General features: G+C 42.2%; 1 protein-coding gene across 3 annotated transcripts in view; it reads left to right on the forward strand.

Moving 5' to 3' along the window:
• Positions 1–316: 316 nt before the first annotated feature.
• Positions 317–19,736, forward strand: part of PAK5 (p21 (RAC1) activated kinase 5) — a 310,095-nt gene continuing 290,675 nt past the window's right edge. Inside the window, exon 1 of one of the 3 annotated variants that reach the window (XM_023626124.2) lies at positions 317–796. The gene's annotated coding sequence lies outside the window, so the exon portion shown is untranslated. The remainder of the gene's footprint in view (positions 797–19,736) is intronic. The other 2 variants (XM_070247450.1, XM_023626125.2) reach the window with 2 other exon arrangements.

The following is a 19,736-nucleotide window of genomic DNA, read 5'->3' on the forward strand; positions in this document are numbered from 1 at the left end:
TGGCCGATTGAAGGTTGGCCACTCAGAGGTCACAGAGTGGGAGCTCTCTAGATCCTTGCTACTCAGTGTGGTCGGGGTGCCAGCGGCATCAGCATCACCTGGGAGCTCGTTTGGCTTGTCCCAGGCCAGACCAATTGAATCTGAATCTGTATTTTAATTCATGGGCACACTGAAGTTTAAGAAGCACGGGTCCAGGCGGTAGCAAGGAGGCTTGCGGAAGAATCTGCCTCTCAGCCCCGCCCCCTCCCCCTCTTTGCTCTCCTCCAAAGCAAAGCTCAGCCCTGCGTTGGTCCTCCACAAAATTTCTGCAAACCCTGAGTAGGTGGGGAGGAGGCGTGCAGGAGCTGCCCTCCGCCGGGGAGGGCAGAGGGAAAGTGTGATTGGGTTGGCAAAAGGCAGCTTTCTTCAGCTCAGGGCTCCGCCGAGTGTAGACACTCCCCCGACCCTCCCCCCAACACTGATCCACCCCCACCCCCCGCAGCTGCTACTGCCTGCCTCCCGCCGGCTGCCACGAAAACCCGGAACAGCTGCGTGCGCTCATGGAAAGTCGTCCTAGGGGCGAAGCCGGCCAGCTGGGCATGCTCAGTAGCTGGGGGAGGCTGGGGTGGAGAGTAGAAAGCTTTGGCTCAGCCTCCCACCCCCTCCCTCTGGCCCCCGCCCCCTTGCCCCTACCCAGCTCGTAGTAGTTGCCCGGCGTGCGCCCAGGGAGACCGGGAACATGGCGCTCCGAGAGATGTAGCAGCCGAGGAGGAGACGGGGATGTGGCAGCGCCGCTCCGCTGACAGCCAGCCACCAGGTAGGCAGGCGCGCCTGGCGGGGCTGCCGGGGTGGATATCCGCGCTGGGAGGGACCCTTGCGGGGATGCGCACGGCTGGGACCTGGGGCGTCTTGCTTTGCCGGGAGAGGATGCGAAGGGGACATCTGTGACAGCGCGCAATTGTGCATCTCCTAGGAGATGCCAAAGGCTGGGGACCGGCTGGCTGGAGGGAAGGGATCCGGGGACCGCCCCTCGCCCCCAACAACCGCCACACACACACCCATGCGCTGCCATCCAGCCTGGGTTCTCTACGGGTCAAATAAAGGATAGTTCCTTTCTGCGGGCAGGAGGGCGGGAGGGAGAACCCCGATTGCAGCCCTGGGAGCGCGCTGGTACCCCGGACCGCTACCAAGCCCAGCACCAGTTCTTTGTGTATAGAGCCGCGCAAGCTCGGGGGGTGCCACGGTGCCTGCTTCTCCCGAGGACTGTTGGACATATTGCCAGGGCAGGATTCCCGTATGGTTTTTGTCTGTTGGCAGGTGTGGACTGGAAGATGTAATAGCTGAGCCTTTATGAGGCTGTTTTCCTTTGTTACTTGCCTTGGTGTGTGTGTGCGTGGTGGGTTGTAATGGAGAGAGAGAGAACTTCTGCTCGTGGGCACGGGTGTGGGCAGAGCATGGAAGAGGATCTTGGTTCCAAACTCTTGTCAAAATTACATGATGTCGACCTCCTGGAGGATAAACTTGAAAAGTCCAGGGGTCATCCGTGCCCAGTTTGAAGGAGCAGTGTGTTCACCCTTCTTGAACCCCCTGTGGGTGTTTCTGGAGCTTTAAACGTGGGACAACAGTTAATTCAACATGAGATATCGATTAAAGAATTTGAAGCATTGGCGCTATCTGTGGTGGTCTTTTTTTAGGCCAGAGTAACGAAGAAAAAGAAGTTAGCTCAAAGCCTGAGGAAAGTGTCATCATTAATAGTTGATGACAGCTTGGAAGGCTGAATAGCTTTTGGGGGAAATGGGGAAGCCAGGCATGCTATAAGATTCTACCAAGAAGCAGCCATAGGGTCTAAGGTAACTCTCAGCACATCCTTTTCTCTTCTGAGGTTTGGTGGCAGGTAGACTCTCTCTTACCTGAGTCCAGATGGACAGGAGACTCTTTAGAAGCCCCTCCTACACTAGACTTCTATGAAATCGACACCCCTTAATAACGGCCCTGCCATCTTCTATTTGTATATCTGTTACATTCAGCAGCCCAGTTCACTGAGATCAAGAGGGAAGGTAAATTTAGAATATGCTTTTATTTTTCGCTTTGTAATCGAAAGGATGGACATCCGTGACTGTGAAGTTTACAGCCACTTCCCTCCGTATGTACACTTTTTATTTTTATGGTCTCCTTAGATGGCAAGAATGAGTCAGTATCATCAAAATGAAATGGGGTATGCTTGAGGAAAATGCGTTTAAGGAAATTAAAGCCATAAATGTCCAGTCTGATGATAATACCTTGACTTGGAATACAGACGTGCGAAGCAGAAGCAATAGAAGTTGATGGCAAGTTCATTGATAGCATGGGTCTTAGAATAACATTTTTGTGTTCCTCCATGAATGCATAGAGATTGATCGTACGAAGTCCCTGCAACTTATTTTGTTAATAAGTGTGAGTTTTAATTGCAGGCATTGCAAACATATTTGGGCAGGGCTTTTCCCTCACCTGTCAGAGCTTGCTAAAACGCTGCAGGTGTGAGAGGCAGGTGTTCTAGGGTGTGGGGTCATCTTGGTGATGAGACAGAGATGAGTTTGAACTAACTCTTCCATGTTTAGCTTTGTGATCTTGGGCAAGCTGTTTAACTTTCCCAAGCCTCTGTTTCCTTGTCTGTAAGACGAGCCTAGGAATAGTAAGTCCTACCTAAGAGGGTAAGTGTGGGCATTACTCGTAATACAAACCACCAGGAGAGTACTGGTGACCCTTATAAGAAGGGAAATGGGTGTTTATTGAGCCTATACTGTGTGCCCTGTGTTACACTCGTTGGTGAAAATCTCCTTTAGTCATCCCAAATGCATTGGTTTCCTAGGGCTGCCATAACAAATCACCAAAAACTAGGTGACTTACAACAACAGAAATTTATTATTTCACAGTTCGGGAGGCTAGAAGTCCATAATCAAAGTGTTGGCAGGCCCATGCCTCCTCTGAAGCCTCTAGAAGAGGATCCCATCCCGTCTTGCCTCTTCCAGACTTCTCTTAGCCTTAGGTGTTCCTTGACTTGTGACAGCATCACTCCGATCTCTGTCTCTATCTTCACGTGGCAAAGTTCCCCCTTCTTCTAAGGACACCGTTCATATTGATTTAGGACCCACTCGAATTCAGTATGATCTCGTTTCAACTTGCTTGCACCTGCAAAGATCCTAATTCAAAATAAGGTCACATTTGCAGGTTTTGAGTGGGCATGAATTTCGGGGGGACATTATTCAGCCCAGTAAGCTAACATCCCCATGATCTGTGTTTAATGACGACATTAATATTATGTCAGCATATGAGCAGAAAGTAGAGATAGTAGTGTGGATTCAGAGAAGTTTTTAAAGTCTGTTTAATCCAGCTAACCTATGGAGAGGTTTTATATACCCAACCGTGGTAAGGAGGAAGAACATCCCAAGGTTCCTCACTTATACAAATGTCACTTGTCTGAAAACCCAGATAATCTAGGACCTCACTCTTAGACAGGTGTCCCAAACATACTCTGTCCCAAATGGATTTGTTAATGTTGCCTTCCTCCCTTTCTGCTACCCAACCAACACATTGCAAGCAAACAAAATTAAAACAACAAAAATGACAGCAGCAACAAAAATACCCCATTCTTAACGCCTTTCTAATCTTTCTTATCCTGGTAAATGGCACCACTGTCCATGGAGTTGCTTTAGCCAGAAACTCAGGAATTATCTTTCACACCTCCATTCCCTTTGCACCATATCCAGAACCATCCCACAGTCTTATAAATTCTGTCTTCTATGTATATCTCTAAATATATCTTGATAGTTTCTTCTTCTATCCCCCCTACTGCCACCATCAAACTTGAAGTTGTCATCTCTCACTTGGACTGCTAGTATAACTTTCTAGCAAGACCCCTGGTTCTCTGCTTGGCCCCTCCAGTCCTTCATCAGAACAGATGGGATGATGTCAGTCCTGCATAAATCCACACACCTGGGACAGATTCCAAAGACTCTCAGAGCCTTGGGTGCTTGACCAGCCTCATCTTGGGCATCTCCTCCTCCAGCTGTCACACTGACCTGCTGTCTGTTTCTTAAATGTCCCAGGCAGTTCCCCCTATACTTCGACAGTCCAAGCCGTATGCATCCTTTGGGCCTTCTTGATCTCTCTTCCCACCATCCCAAATCTCTCATGACCTCCTACTTTTCTTCCATAGCACTTACCTCAATTTGCAATTTCCTATTTATTTGTTTGGCTATTTAATGTCTGTTAGCTCTGTGATGGCCACTTATTTTGTCTTGCATGTAGAAGATGTTCAATAAATGTTTGGTGAATGAGTGAAGGAAGGAATATTCTGTCTCATAGCATTTTTCTGTGCCAATTTAAAAGATCTGATTTTTTTGAAACTTCTATTTTTTTTTTTTTAACTAACGTATAAAAAGAGCAATTTAGAATCTCATTCTGACTTCAAAAGAGGAGTATTTTTGGCTTTAACAAATGCATCTTCTAAGAATTGGTTTTAAGCTAGCAGTTAAGAATTGAGTCAAAATATTTTCTGGCAACTGAAGTTTTTGTAAAAATACATCAGTCAGTAAACAAATATTTCACAAATACTTATTGGACATTTATATTTGCCATGCTAGGTCCTAGGAGGATAATAGTGAACTAGACTTTTAGCTTTCTAGAGATTAATAATAATATACAATATATGCTATGTATAATAATAATAAAATTATTTATTGAACGTCTGTTATATGCTGGGTCCTCAGCCCCTATTTCTACTCGTTACTATAGATAGCCTTTTAATCTTTCCCAATAACCCAGGGCCCGAATCAGATACACAACAAATATTTGATGAAACAGTAATTGCTAGATACTCTTATCCTGACCTTTCAAAATAAGAAACTTATGCTTATCTGGGGAAAGAGGAATCTGCTCGTATATAGAAGAGCCTGTGGTTGCTTTCTGAAGATATCTAGGTGGGCCCTGTTCTTCTTGAAAAATCATCCTGCCTGTTGCTTCTGGGGTTAAAATAAGAGACAAATTGCTCTTTATATGAAAACAAGTTCCTGGTGCACTTGTCAAAACTCTTAATCACCAGCTGCATTGTTATATTTGTTGCATTTAATTCAGGCGAGAAGTGACTTACTGTCTCTCTCATTCAGAGCCCTTTTCGGTAGTTTTGAATAGTAAGGCGGGGTACCTGAGGGAAATGAATGTGGTTCAACACAGGAGCACAGGCTACGCTTCGGATTTCTAGGGCGGCCTCAATTTCATGTCACTTTATTATTCTCATAAAAGGTGATTTTTAAAAAGAGATTAAAAATATCATTTAATGCATGTGCGTAAGCATAGCTCTTCACGTAAGTAACGAAAAATCAGATCTCGTGTCTTGATTTTGTTTAAAAGTGTTGGCTACACCACTGAGTCAACAAAAACCTAAAAGAACTGATAAGAGATTTCAGTAAGATGGTTGGTTATAAAATACATATTTAAAATCAATGGCTACCCCAAATACCAGTATTTTCCAACTTAAAAAACAGAATAGAGAATGATTCTATTCATGAATCCAGAAAAATATAAATTACCTAGGGAAAAAAGGAAATGTACATAACATATTTGAGAAGAATAAGAAATATCTGAGGACTTATGTAGAAAGCTATAAAATTTTACTCAGACACATAAAATAAGAAATGAACAAATGAAAACATACCTGATTCTTGGGTAGAAAGATGGATATTATGAAATGGTTATTTTTCCCAGGTCAATTATGTAGTTTTGGGATTTGGGAGAAGCTGACAAAATGATCCTAACATCCATCTGGAAGAAGAACTAGATGACCGTAGTCAAGAAAATTTTGCAAAAGAATATATATGTGGGCGGGGCGGTGGGCGTGGGTTGCCCTTCCAGAAAGAAAAATAAATCTGATCCTGGAACTTCAGTCATTATGGGAGTGTAGCAGTGGTGCAAGAGTCAATGGATAGCTCAATGGGATAGAGAAGCTTGGAAACAAACTCAGGTAGATTTCGGAAACAGAAATATGATGGAGAAAGCATTTTTAAATAAGACTGTTTGACGAAAGCATCCAGAAATTGGCAAAGTATATAGAAAACATCCAACTAAGAACCTCTGTTTACGTGACTCACTAAATTCCAAATAAATTGAAAGGTTTATCTGCCAGGCGAGAAACAAAGCTGGAGGGAAATCTTTAATTTTAGAGGAAGGAATTTTTAATATAAAGTTAATGGAAAGAATTGCAAAGCAGAAGATAGATTTGAATATATTTTAAACTTTTTGGATGCAAAAAATATACAATTTAAAGCAGAAAATAATCCTGGAGAAAAATATTGACACCAAGCATGACAGAACGGTTAATATAATTATTGCACTGAAAAATTCTTGCAGATCAGTAAACACAAATAACACCCTGATAGAATTTCCAAATATCTGATTTAAAAAATTCAAAAGGAAGAAATAAAAAGGCTAATATACATATTTAATGTTCTTACTATTAATCACGGAAGTGCAAATTAAAACAAAAATGAGATGCCATGTATTCATGTGTTAAACAAACAAAAACAACTAAATTGAAAAATCTCAATGCTGGCAAGGATGCAGTGAGGACATTCTCATTCACTCCTGGCAGGAGGGTTACATGATACAACTTTCTTGGGAAACTGTTTGAAAATATTTGTCAAAAGCTTTTGAAAGTTCAAATTACTTGACACAGCTATTTCTCTTTATTTTTGTTTTAGTCTTTCGTAAGGAAGTAGAAGCAGGCAAAAATTTATATAGAGGATTTTTTATTATAATATATTCTATAATAAAAATTGGAAACCTGTGTAACTGAATATTAGAGGCTGGTTAAAGATCATTTTTAAATTTTTTTTTTCTTTTCGAGGAAGATTACCTCTGAGCTAACATCTGCCGCCAATCCTCCTCTTTTTGCTGAGGAAGACTGGCCCTGAGCTCACATCTGTGCCCATCTTCCTCTACTTTATATGTGGGATGCCTGCCACAGCATGGCTTGCCAAGCGGTGCCATGTCCGCACCCGGGATCCAAACCGGTGAACCCCAGGCTGCCAAAGCAGCCCATGCTAACTTAACCACTGCGCCACCAGGCCGGCCCCTAAAGATCTTTTAAGATCCCCAAATGATAGACTATTATATAGGTATTAAAAGTGATCATTTCAGGGGTCAGCCCTGTGGCTGAGTGATTAAGTTTGCACCCTCCGCTTCGGCAGCCCAGGGTTTCACTGGTTCGGATCCTGGGCGCGGACATGGCACTGCTTGTCAGATCATATTGAAGCGGCGTCCTGCACAGCACAACCAGAGGCACTCACAACTAGAATATACAATTATGTACCGGGGGGCTTTGGGGAGAGGAAGAAAAAATATATATTGGCAACAGATGTTAGCGCAGGTGCCAATCTTTAAAAAAAAAAAAAAGATCATTTCAAAGATTATGTAATCACATGGAACAGCCTTCACCACAATTTTAAGTAGAAATAACCAAATGCACTACTGCATTGTGATGATATGTGTTTTGTGAAATGGAAATATCATATAGGCATATAAAAAACTGGAGCAAAACCAAAAAGGCAACCCTGGATGGTAGAAATATGGATGGCTTCTCTTTTATTTTTTTATATCTTTCTGAATTTTTTGAAATTTAGTTGATAGTAACATTGTTTTATGAATTAGAAAAAACCCTCACTATTTTACAAATATGGTGAAACACATTCAGGTTATACTTATTCATTTATGTAACAAACATTCATTGATTTTTTTCTCTTATGTTAGGGGCCCTGCCAAGTGTATCAGCAATGACTCTTAGATTGCATGCAAATGAAAGAAACTGTCTAACTTGAGCAAAAAGGATTTACTAGAAGGTTATCAGGTAGCTAAAAGAATTGCCAGGAATGGGGTGAGGGGGCAACCAACAACAACAAGAAAAACAGGCCTAGAAGCAAACTAGAACTGAGCCAGCTGCAGGGTCTCGTATCAGCTACTAGAGAACCAGCTCCAGCCAAAAAGAGCCTGCTCAGAGCTGGGCCACAGTCCACTGGCTGTTGTGCTTAGGGCTTGCCCCCACACCCAGTGCACTTGGCATCAGAGTGGGCAGGGCACCTTGATCAGCAAACCTACTCCCCCTTTTCCGATGAACGAAACAAACAAAAAAGATGGGGTGGGTGCTAAACAACCAAAACCGAAAGACAGAGTAAAAATGCCCCATGCCCCAGGGCTTTCTCCCATCCCGCAGGGAACATCTGCTGAGAAGCAGTCACAACTAACACAGGGCTCATGGTATAGCGTGTGTGGCGGGACTCCACGCAGGAGATGCTTTTTTCCTTCTGGAGCCAGCAGTGACATGTCCCGAAGAACCTGGCTTTTCAGCCTTTCTCTCTCCCTGTACAGGCAGGATTTTTGAAGAGGAGATTCCATTCTCAGGTGAGACAAGAGCTGGGGAAAGGTTTATCTGAAAGAGACAGTTTAGCAGAAGCTAGAGGTATAGTTTGGAAATAGGGCACCAACACACGTCTAGGCTTCTTTTTTTCCGAATTACCTTACGTTTAGCAAGTCCTATGGGAGTATTTGAGTTTAGTCTACTGGGCTCTTGGTTCAAATAACTTTTGGTACGTAATACTAAACAATCCTCCTTAGGTCAGTGTGTGTTCTTACTGGAGTTCTCATCATAAGTAAGAAATGTCTGTGGCTATCCACTTAATTTAATGCTTAGGTTTATGCTGCTTTTATAACCGTTTATAAACTTTTCCCTAGGAAGGAAGACTTACAAATGGAAAGAGGAAAAGGTACTTATCCTTCAATTGCACTAAAAACAGGACAGAGAAAATCTTCAGTTACCAAGAGGGACCCCAGTCCTGGACACTGCACGTTAAAGAACTCGGCTGCTCCGTCCTGCAGCCTCTATGCACCTGTAGCGAGGTGTCCCTCTGCACCAAAGAGCCCATGTGCCATCTTGGCCCCCTTCTGGGCCCTTCTCTGCATAGTTGGGACCTTGGACTTCCCTACTAATTAGACCCCTGGGCCTAAGGGGGCCTGAGGAAAGGCTGCTAATGGGAGATGCGGGTGGAGCTTGGACATGCGGACATTGTACTCCATACTCAGGTGTTGAAGGCCAGGGTGAAATGAGAAGGTGGGTGGGGCAGGAGGCTGATTCTCCTTACTTTGCTGTGTTCTGGAATTCAACTATTCTAAATTTAAACCTGGCTTCTAGGTTATTAGGAAGGCATATTTGTCAAGGTAAGAGGATAGAACACATTTAACTTAACATTTTTTAGCTTGGTTTATGATATTTGAATATTCAGGTAGTTGATAATTGGGACTCCATTTGTGCTCTTGACCCTCAAATGTCAGGATCTCATCTGCTCGGGTAACTATTTTAGAATGGTAACACTAAATTGTTCACACATACCCAATTAACTCCTCCTGTGACAGCAAGGTAGATGTAAGGAAAGTAGATTGCACTCCTGTGATTATAGCTAACATACTGAACAAGATGTGTTAATCCTTCATCCAAGTATATTGCCTGTGTATCTTAATCATCATAAGAGCTGCATAAAATTCATCACGCAAGGCAAAATATCATGCAGTTAGATAGGGCAGTCAAGAGGAGTCAAACCCTCGCTCATCCAAATCCCGTGTCCGTAAACACTGTGGCATATGACAACTCAGTAGATAAGAAGAGAAGTTTTGTTTGGAGTCCTTGAACCTTCAGTAATTTAAAAATCACTAGCTTAATCAACCCACTTTGACTCTCAAATCCTCCGATTTGGCATTTCTGGTCATGCAAATTTCTTCATGAGAAAGGAGAGTCAATGCCCTTGACTGCCTTGCTGTGTTCAGTATTACAATTAACTGAAGGATCAAAACCAAAAATCAATATTTGGTTGTTTGCATAAGAAACAAATTTACCTTGCATTTTAAAAAAGATGTCAGTTATGGGATTCCCTCTGCTGATTTTTAAGGGAGTTGCCACTTGTGTCATTGGTGATGAAAGTAAATTGGCAACAAAGAGTACCGTTGTTTTTCCTATAAAGCGCTGCTTCAATCACTGCACCTTCATTACCCCACTATCCAACTGAATCAAGAAGACTTTATCCAAACGTTATTGGTTCCATCACTTTTAATAACAAATTGGGGGAGGAGGGCGTAAGGAGGGAAGGAGTGGGGGCGCTACTGCCTGTCCCCTTAGCATCTCTCAGACCTTGTGTCAGCCTCCTGTCTGTTCTTTATCTTCAATTCTACCTTGAAATGAACATGTGATTATCACATCTTCATTGAGTACTTCCTACCCAGCTACTGCTCCCTGCTGGAAAAACTTCTTCCACGTGGCCCTGGGTTATCCCTCTCAAAGCATTCGTCACAATGTTTTGTGGATGTTTTCTTACTTGACTCCCTTCTTGTACTAGACTGGGATCTCTTCTAAAGAAAGTATTGTGTCTCTCCATCCCTAGCACTTAGCTTTAAGCTTATATATGTCAGGTCTTTTATAAATGTTTCTGGATGAATGCGTGTTACCTAGGCTAAAAAAGGAGTGCAAATGCAAAAGGGTGATGCCATGATTTAAAATTCTGGATGGAACCTAGCAATGATCTAATTCATTTCCTTAAAAAAAGTTGTATGCTAATAGTAAAATTTTCTACTTTCTATAGATGAAAGATGTGGAAAGACAGATTAATATTCTGTTTCTGGTTAGAGACAAAAATTCTAATATTGGATCTGGCTATAAAGAAGACATTCTAAATACACTGAAAAGAGAGAAAGTAATGAAGCAAACCCTAAACTAAGAGCCAGCCTTCTGACAATAGAATAAACTGAGCTGCTTGAAAAATATAAAGAATAATTGTTTGGTTACTAGATGCAACTTATAGCTACTGCTCTGTTGTCCCAAACCTGGTATAAATATGCTTGCTTGGTGGTGTGACCCCTGCTTGAACATCGATTGATTTTTTTTATCCTGAAAGCTGGGGTTTTATGCAGTTCTGCCCAAGTCTTTGGCACCATTTGTTTCCATAGTAACAGATGCACTATAAAATGAGAAAAACCGGGAAGGCCTGGGAGGGAAATGAATCAAAATAAGTGGTCCAACAAGGGGTTCCCCCGTGTGGGAGCCAGGGCCTCTTCAGGCTTCTGGTCACATATATTTCTGGCAAGACTCGCAGAGATAGCAGATTCTAGGGTGCCCACTGGAAGGGATTTTAAAGGCAGTATGTAGATACTGTCTCTAAGACAGCAGTTCTAGTGTTTCCTTTAGCTTGGATTCCTGTGGGGAGTACCTGCATTGCAATATTAGCAGTCTACAGTGATTAAAAGAAACGCATACCGCCTAGAGCCCATTAACAACTAGGAATCGGAGAACAACAACTGGAGACTTTTACTATCTGTGAAATACAGTTGAACTGTCCTTTTAGAGCTTGAAGGTGTAGGAGAACACTGAATTCCATTAGGTACTAAACAGCTGACAGTGCCGATTTTAAGTCTTGTGGTCTAGATGTGTTCTGTTTGGCACACATAGTGTGAAATCTCCCCTAAAAGTCTAAATTTCTGGCCTTCTCTCTCTCTCTGTTTTTTTTTTTTTTTTTTGCTGAGGAAGATTCGCCCTGAGCTAATGTCTGTGCCAGTCTTCCTCTATTTTGTATGTGGGTTGCTGCACAGCAGGCTGATGAGTGGTGTAGGTCCGTGCCTGGGATCCGAACCTGTGAACCCAGGCTGCCAAAGTGGAGTGTGCTGAACTTAACCACTATGCCACGGGGTTGGCCCCTCTGGCTTCTCTTATTTTAAAAAAATTCTGTATGCACAAATACAAAACTTGACATCACTGACCATGCTTTCTCATGGCAACCATCCATTGTGGCTGAGTAACAGCTGCCTCCATCATAGACAGGTAATGGAGTCTTCACTTTGCCACAGTCTCCATCACTCCCTATTGTGTCCCATCAGGTCATTTTACTCATTTATATTGCCCTCTTGGTACTTGAAGACTTTTGAATTCATCATCTTTGGATTAGAGGAGAGGATTGCTCTATGTTTTTGGATCATTGTCTCCTTATATATTGTTTCTTCTCAATCTCATTTCCTGAAAACATGAGCTAATTTATTTAGTAATTTAAATATAAGGCAAATGACATTTTAGAAAGATGCGTTTTTAAAATTCGATCCTAGAAAAAAAATTTAGAGAGAAGGCTCCTGTGCTGGTGTGAAGTTTATTTCAAGGAATAGGATTTGGGGATATTTGATGGGAATATTTGCACAGCTAGGCTTCAGCAACTAAATTTTTCAATATTGTTTCAACATTGAATGATTATAAAAGTTTTCTTGTGTTTCGTTTGAATTAAGCCAACATAGAAGAAGAAATCATATGGTCTTGAGCTTGCTGGAAGAAGGGATTATCAAAACTCAGAAGGATGCTATCATATTTCATATGCTGCTATCATCTGGAAAATATAAAACATTCAGACTGCAAACATGCCCACAGAAGGGAAGTAGAACCTTATAAATGATATGCATTTTATGGAATGGCTGGAAAAATCTCAAAATCAATATTGGAATCACCCAGGGCGACTGAGAATAGTGATATCACTGTACCTTACGAAAAAGTAGTGAAAAACAAATGAGAGAGAAAATTCCAGAGTTGTCCCTCGAGTTTTTATTTGCTTGAGATAGAAGAGAGAGAGAAGAGTTTAGAAATGGTTTCCCATTTCTTTTCAGACCACAAGTTTATCTTAAACACAGAGCACAGCCCTCCTGTGGAAGGGGGTTTCCTTTTCTACATAAACTAGGGTGTGCAATGACTCTAGATGTCACCGTAAAACAGAAAAACCTTTGGTTCTAAGTTAATCACTTAACTGGTAGGATTAAAATAAAGATAATTGGATCTGTTTGGGTGGCGTCTGCTTGCTCCTGCTTTGTCCTTTGACAGGCTAGGTAAATAATAGCATACATAGTACAAGGAGCATTCCCATCTAGTCATTCATTCAGCAGATATTCAGTGACCTCTGCTGTGTTGATTTGGGAAGGCACTTAAGCACATGGGAGCATATCAATGAACATAGATCGCTCCTGTGCAGGGAGAGACAGTAAACAATAAACATAATGTATAGAATGTCAGAAGGTGATCTGTGCTTTGAAAAAATTGTGGGCTAAGGGGGATCAAAAGTGGTGGGATGGTGGCAATTTTAAACAGGGGTGTCAGGGTTGGGTATGAGTTATGGGAAAAGGAGAGGAGTCCAGGATGACTTCAGAGTTTTTGGCCTGAGCAACTAGAAGAATGGAATTGCCTTCAGCTAAGAAAGGAAAGATTGGAGGAGAAGTAAGTTTCCGGAGAGAAATAAGAAGTTTTGTTTTAGACATTAGACATCCCAGTGGATGTCTACTTCTGGTGGAGATATTGAGTAGTTTGTGGGACATATGAGGGTAGAGTTCAGGAGAAAAATCTGGACTGGCGATATAAATGTGGAACTCAGCAAATGGGCGCTATTTGGAGCCAAAGACTAAAAATGACATCACCAAAGCAAGTAAGTTTAGATGTAGAAGACTTCAAGGACTGAATGTGGGAAACTTCAAAGTTAAGATTTTGGGTAGAAGAGATGGCTCCAGTAGAATCAGCAGAGCCAGCTCTCTAGAGTTAACCCAGTCACAGATGTGGTGGTTGACTCGTCACCACCTTAGGGAGCATCCTCAGCAGGCTGCCCTGCACCTGTTCACCTGGCACCTGAGCAGGGCTCTGAGAGAGAAGGGAAGCACACCGGGCTTATAAGTCCCAGGCTCAGAACTGGCACACTCACTGTCATTCTGTTGGCCAAAGCAAGTCTCAAGGCCAGCCTGGATTTAAGGGGTGGGGAAGTAGACTCGACTTCTTAAAGGGAGTTGCTGCAAAGTCACATTGCAAAGGATGTGGGTACAGTGGGAGGTGGAGACCAGGGCCACTTTTGCAGGGTACTTCAATTTGCATACCATTTGCCCCTTGCAAAGACCCTCCGATGTTTTCATTTGGCAGCAGAATTTTAGCAGTGAGTCAAACCTCAGCCTCATTCTCTTGCTGGTGAGGACACTATGACTGCAGCCCTGTCAGTTCTCTTGTAGATTTTTCTCAGTGAAAATGGCTTCTCACACAGGTAGGTGTTGACGGAATTTGAACCATAACTGCCTTCTGGAGATTTAATATGCCCAGGATGAAGTCATGGTACGTAGTAGGTGTTCAAAAAGTTATTTGATTATGAGAAGAAAAGATGTGCCTCAGTTCAAGCAATGCTAGTAACAATAAGATTTTTTGAACACTTATTTGCCAGATATTGTGTTACGTGCGTTATATGCCCTCATTTAATCCTTCCAAAGGCATATATATTAGGTGCTATCATTATTCTCATTTTAAGGCTAGTAAATGGCGGATTTGGACCGTCTTGCTCTATTAAAATTTTTCTCCCAGAAGAAGTACAAAAGAGGAAGATAAGTATGTTCCCGAGTTCTAAAGTCTAATTTCTCTGACCACCTCTCTTTTAGTTTAGGTTCCCCCCAGACACAGACCTGAGTCAAGAATTCAAGACAAGTGGTTCATTTGGAAAGTTCGAGGACCACCATTAGGAGAGAGGGAAAGTAACATCAGGAAGGGGAGACTGCCCAAATTGGAGTTTAATGCTAGGGATACTGGGAAATGGTGTAAAACTCATGCCTCAGAATTATTTCATCCAAAGGAGAGGGAGCTGAGATATGCACTTCAGTTATTGGATGAAGGCTATTCCCAGGGGATATTAATTCCTCTGTATTTTCAACCTTCCATGATTTGGAAAAGCCCCCAGGAACACAGATACTGGCTGTTGGAAGTCAGTAGCCATATGGGTAGCACTAACAGGTCTTGCTATATTTGTACCTGTTGTCCCCTTAGCATGTGCCTACGAAACTTGAGATCCTTCAGAAGTTGTAGTAAAAAAAAAAAAACAAAAAACCTATCTTTTGCCGGCCAACTGTGAGTGTATTGATTGGGCCATCTATCAGTGTAGACAAGGACACCACATGTACAATGGGTAAGAGGGCATTGAGCCAGAAAGTTAAGTTGCACTCAAAAATCATTTCCAAATGAATGAGATAATATAACTATAGGTGCTGAATTGGAGTCTTAGATAATTAAGCATGCAGCTGTTAAATGCATCTAATATTGAAAAGTGGGACAGAAGTAAGGCTATAATTGACCTTGTGATGAAACAAAGGATAAAATATTCCCCAGGAGTAAATCATTTACCCATGTAATGTAATTGCATTCTTGTAGGGCACTAATGGACCAGTTGGTAAGCCATCTCCTCGAAGGCATTAATGGAACTCTATGTCCCAAATAATGTGGTTCATGCCATGATCATTTTAGGAACAGTTATCATGCGAGTAGGGAAAGTTGGAGAAAATATAATAAAAGTTTATCTGTTGGCATGGATAATAAAAATGATTTTGAGTCTAGGCCTCGCTAGAAACCCCAAACTAAAAATAGTTTGTGTGGAGAGAGAAGAGTGTGTAATAGGTATGCTGAGGGCAGAGAGACAAGTCTTAGTCATGTGTTTACATGGGTATACAGTAAATGTTAGTGAATCTTAATGGGGTGTTGCAATGTACTTGATCAGCAAGAAGTGGGGAATGGATATTGGGCAGGCAGTTAGCAGCCCGTAGTGGGATTTCAGAAATACCCCAGATGGTTCCCTTGATGAGAACATATCAGTTGAGGTGGTTTAGGATGGTGGGGACAGTGTTTCAAAGTTGGCTGTCTGCTTCAGACTATTGTGGAGTGAGAAGGGAATCCAAAATTGACTAGGTCATATCAGTGATTGCCAGTAGGATATTCAGGCTTAGTAAGCCCCAAATCATTGTTCTCCTAAAGTAATAGCTGTTAAGCCTTGGATATGAGATATGGTTTTAAAAAACTCATCATCAACGGGGCCAGCCTGGTGGCGCAGCGGTTAAGTTCGCACATTCTGCTTCAGCAGCCTGGGGTTCGCTGGTTCAGATCCCAGGTGTGGACCTACACACCACTTATCAAGCCATGCTGTGGCAGGCATCCTACATATAAAGTAGAGGAATATGGACATGGATGTTAGCTCAGGGCCAGTCTTCCTCAGCCAAAAGAGGAGGATTGACAGCAGATGTTAGTTCAGGGCTAATCTTCCTCAAAAAAACCCCCAAAAAACAAAAAACTAATCATTCATATAGCAAGGAACCATCTAGATTTTTTTCATACCAGACAACACCTTGGATGCTGGAGTTTCCCACCTCGAATGGCAGATATGTGTAGAGAATCCTTTCATAATTTCTAGTGTTCCTGAAGGAATGAAGAGAAGAAATTTGGGGTGAGCTATGAGAGTCAGAAGAAGAGTGGTCCTGAGTGGCTTTGGAACATCAACATTGAGTCCTTCTTTACCATCTTTGGTTGCTCTGATTGTTGAACCTGAATGTGATCATTTTGCCTTTCCTAGTCAGAACTTCAGGGCTCACCATTCAGTTCCTTTATATTCAGGACCTCTCTGTTGTAAAACAAGAAGAGGTGCCATTCCCATCTGGTCCATGTGTAGTCCGCAGCCTGAATGGCCTTCTGCAGTGATTCCACTTACATTGTCATTGATTTGGTCCAAACTTGGTGAAGTGTATCACCATGCCTTGTAATTATCTATGTTTTCTGTTTTTCTCCCTCCCTCTGAACTCAAAGAGGCTTGAGGGAAGAGGCTAGATTTTATGTATTTATAATGAAGCATCTCACGTGACATCCTTCATATAGAGTTGCTCAGTGAACCTTTACAAAATACGTAAATGAATAATCGTGCTGTGACTTGTTGAGAATTGACCCAGTGTTAGGCTCTGTGTAAAATATTTTACCTGTTTACATCTCTTAATCCAAACAATGATCCCATGGGGGTACACGTTGCCTTCGTTTCTGCTTTGAGGACACTGTGATGGTGAGAGAAGGTTGACTGAGTGGAGACAGTGAATGAACTCAGTTCTTTCAAGAATTGATATGAAGGACTGAAAAGAGTTAAGAATAGAAAGTATATGGGGCTGGCCCCGTGGCCGAGTGGTTAAGTTCGCGCACTCCGCTGCAGGCGGCCCAGTGTTTCGTCAGTTCGAATCCTGGGCGCGGACATGGCACTGCTCATCAGACCACGCTGAGGCAGCGTCCCACATGCCACAACTAGAAGAACCCACAACGAAGAATACACAACAATGTACCGGGGGGCTTTGGGGAGAAAAAGGAAAAAATAAAATCTTTAAAAAAAAAAAAAAAAAAAGAATAGAAAGTATAACTGAGATAGGTTGGGTCGAGGGAGAGCATTTTATAGACAGATGGATGGACTTGAGCATGTTTGAATGTTGATGGGGAGGGCTCACTTGTGAGTAGGAGATGGAACATGTCATTGAGAGAACTGATCATGGATAGCATTCAGAGATGAACCCAGAACAGACGCACAGAGGAGTAGACAGGAGGTCTGTCCTCCCGGAACAGTAGTAGAGCAGAGGGTGGAATGGATTCACGGAAATTTGGTGGTGAAAGCTGAAAGGTCCTGTCTGAAGCCTTTTCTTTTTGCCTTTGAGTAGATAAGTTTACCTCCTTTTTCAATTTGAGAAGGAAGGTTGTGGTGGTCGTGGCAGTGGTGATGACAGTTTTAAGAAGGATGGAGAAAGTGTGAATTGGTCTCTGCAGAAATTCAGAGACTGTCAGTTGATCAGAGACCATCAGAGTACATTTCCATGTACTTCCATCAGTTTGTATTAATGAAACCATGGCTGCAAATTAAAACTCTAAGTACACATTTTCTTTATATCTACCAGTAAAAAAGTTTGGCCCAATTTAATTAGAATCGAAAAGAAGAGAGGCCTTCTGCACATAGGGGAAATTTGAATTCTATCCAATGCATTTAAAGAAAAGAAACTTTCTTTCTCCTGATTTTTACCTCTTGATTTATTTTCACGAAAGTTGGTATTATGATGAGGAAATACTTGATGTCTTTCCCCATATGCTACAGTTGTATTTGCAGCCAGATGCCATGAGAAGTAGAGAGTGTGTCTTCAACAGGATTCTTTTGCTTAAAAAGTGACTCAACTCAAAGAGATCCAACTCAAAGAGATCCAACTCAAAGTGTACCAAGCAAACTAGGAAGTTATTGACCTTTATAGCTGAAAAGCCCGGAAATGCAGCTGGATTAGGAGCTCAAAAATATTATCGTGGTGCCATTTCTTCCCCATCTCTCAGCTCTGCATGTTTCTGTGTAGGGCTTCATGCTCATGCAGCTTGTCCCATTTTTCTGGCAAGATGCTCGCCCTCAACTGCACCTCTAGGTTAAGATCCTTCCAATTTCAAAATCCACCGGAAAATGCTCATCAGCGTAAGAATTCCAACAAAAGTCTCAGGATTGAATTTCAGTGTTTGGGTGTTACTTTTGCAGGTCACATGATGGTGCCCATTCCTAGTCTAATTAGTGAGCCTGGGGAATGTGTTGCCCTTTGACCCTACCTGAGTCCAAATCCATCCCTGGAGTCAGAAGTCAGAGTGGAATTACTATCTCCCAAACCACCTGGACTGAGAGTAGGGCTCGAGAGGATCCGTAAGGATTATCAGCATGCCATGCAATGGATGTGGTCATGAAAAAGAAATTTCCTTAGAGTGGGTAAAAGTAAAATTGCCCGATGTAATTATATTCTCGACAGTTTTCTGGCCCAGTGACATTTCTCTGGTCACATAGTTTTGGCAACCCTAATTTATTGGACTGATTGTATTTGAAAATATCTATTTTTCCTAGAAATGAATGAGCAGCTTCCAAAGACGCTATACATAGATTCTTTTTCCTCTTCCTCTTGTGATCTTCGCTTTTCATCTTTGTGTCCTAATTTTGCCATTGTACAGCTGCTTCTATTTTGGGAGCTTGGTAAAAAATAGATTTGTGTGGATATACTGATTTAGTATGAAATTAAAATGCAAACTCATTTGCATATTCAGAACCTAACTTAATGGGAGGAAAATCAGTGGTAATTGCAACCTCAGTGTTTCTCAGGGAAATGAACTTATGTGGGTTAGTGGGGGCATACTGTCGTACCAAACTAACATGAAATGGATGCACCCAAGCCTCAACTTCTGATATTTTTGTCTTTGGCTTTCTCTTGCACACTGTGTTTCCTCTCTGTGATTTCAGTGATTTGGTGTTGTGTTGTCCTGTATAGCTTCATGTTTTGTTAGGTCAGTTCGACTTTTGGTCAAGGCAAATTGGAAAGTACCTTTGGTAACTACTGTTATTTTGGCTGCTATTGTTTAGTTGAAATGATGTTCATGACCCTTGTTTCTTATTTCTGCAGTCCTGTCTGCCAGCCTACATTCTATTTAAGAGTGCCCACCTACCATTTTGTTTGGTCTTGGATGTTCATGCATTCTTGAGAAAATGGCAAACTTAGAATCCTATCGAATGATTGCCTTCAGGCCCTCTGAAACCATGATGTTTTCAGTCTCTTCCATGGAATAGTATCAGATATATCCTTTGTGATAATTTCATCTGTCTATTCAGAGATTAAATATTAGTGGCATTAGGAACATCAGAGTCCTGTGCATCTGTTCAGGTTTATTTGCTTTTCTGGACTTGATTTGGGTTGTTAGTTCTTGCAGATACTCAGCCTCCCATAAAACCCAGCCCTGTGAGCTGCTGTTCCCATGTTGATGGATTGACGGTCCCAGATCCCTCTTTTTCCCTTCCTTTTACCTCCTTTTGGGTTGCCTTCTTGAAAAATCTGCATATTCC

Source organism: Equus caballus, chromosome 22 (assembly GCF_041296265.1).
Source record: "Equus caballus isolate H_3958 breed thoroughbred chromosome 22, TB-T2T, whole genome shotgun sequence".
NCBI classification, from domain to species: Eukaryota; Metazoa; Chordata; class Mammalia; order Perissodactyla; family Equidae; genus Equus; species Equus caballus.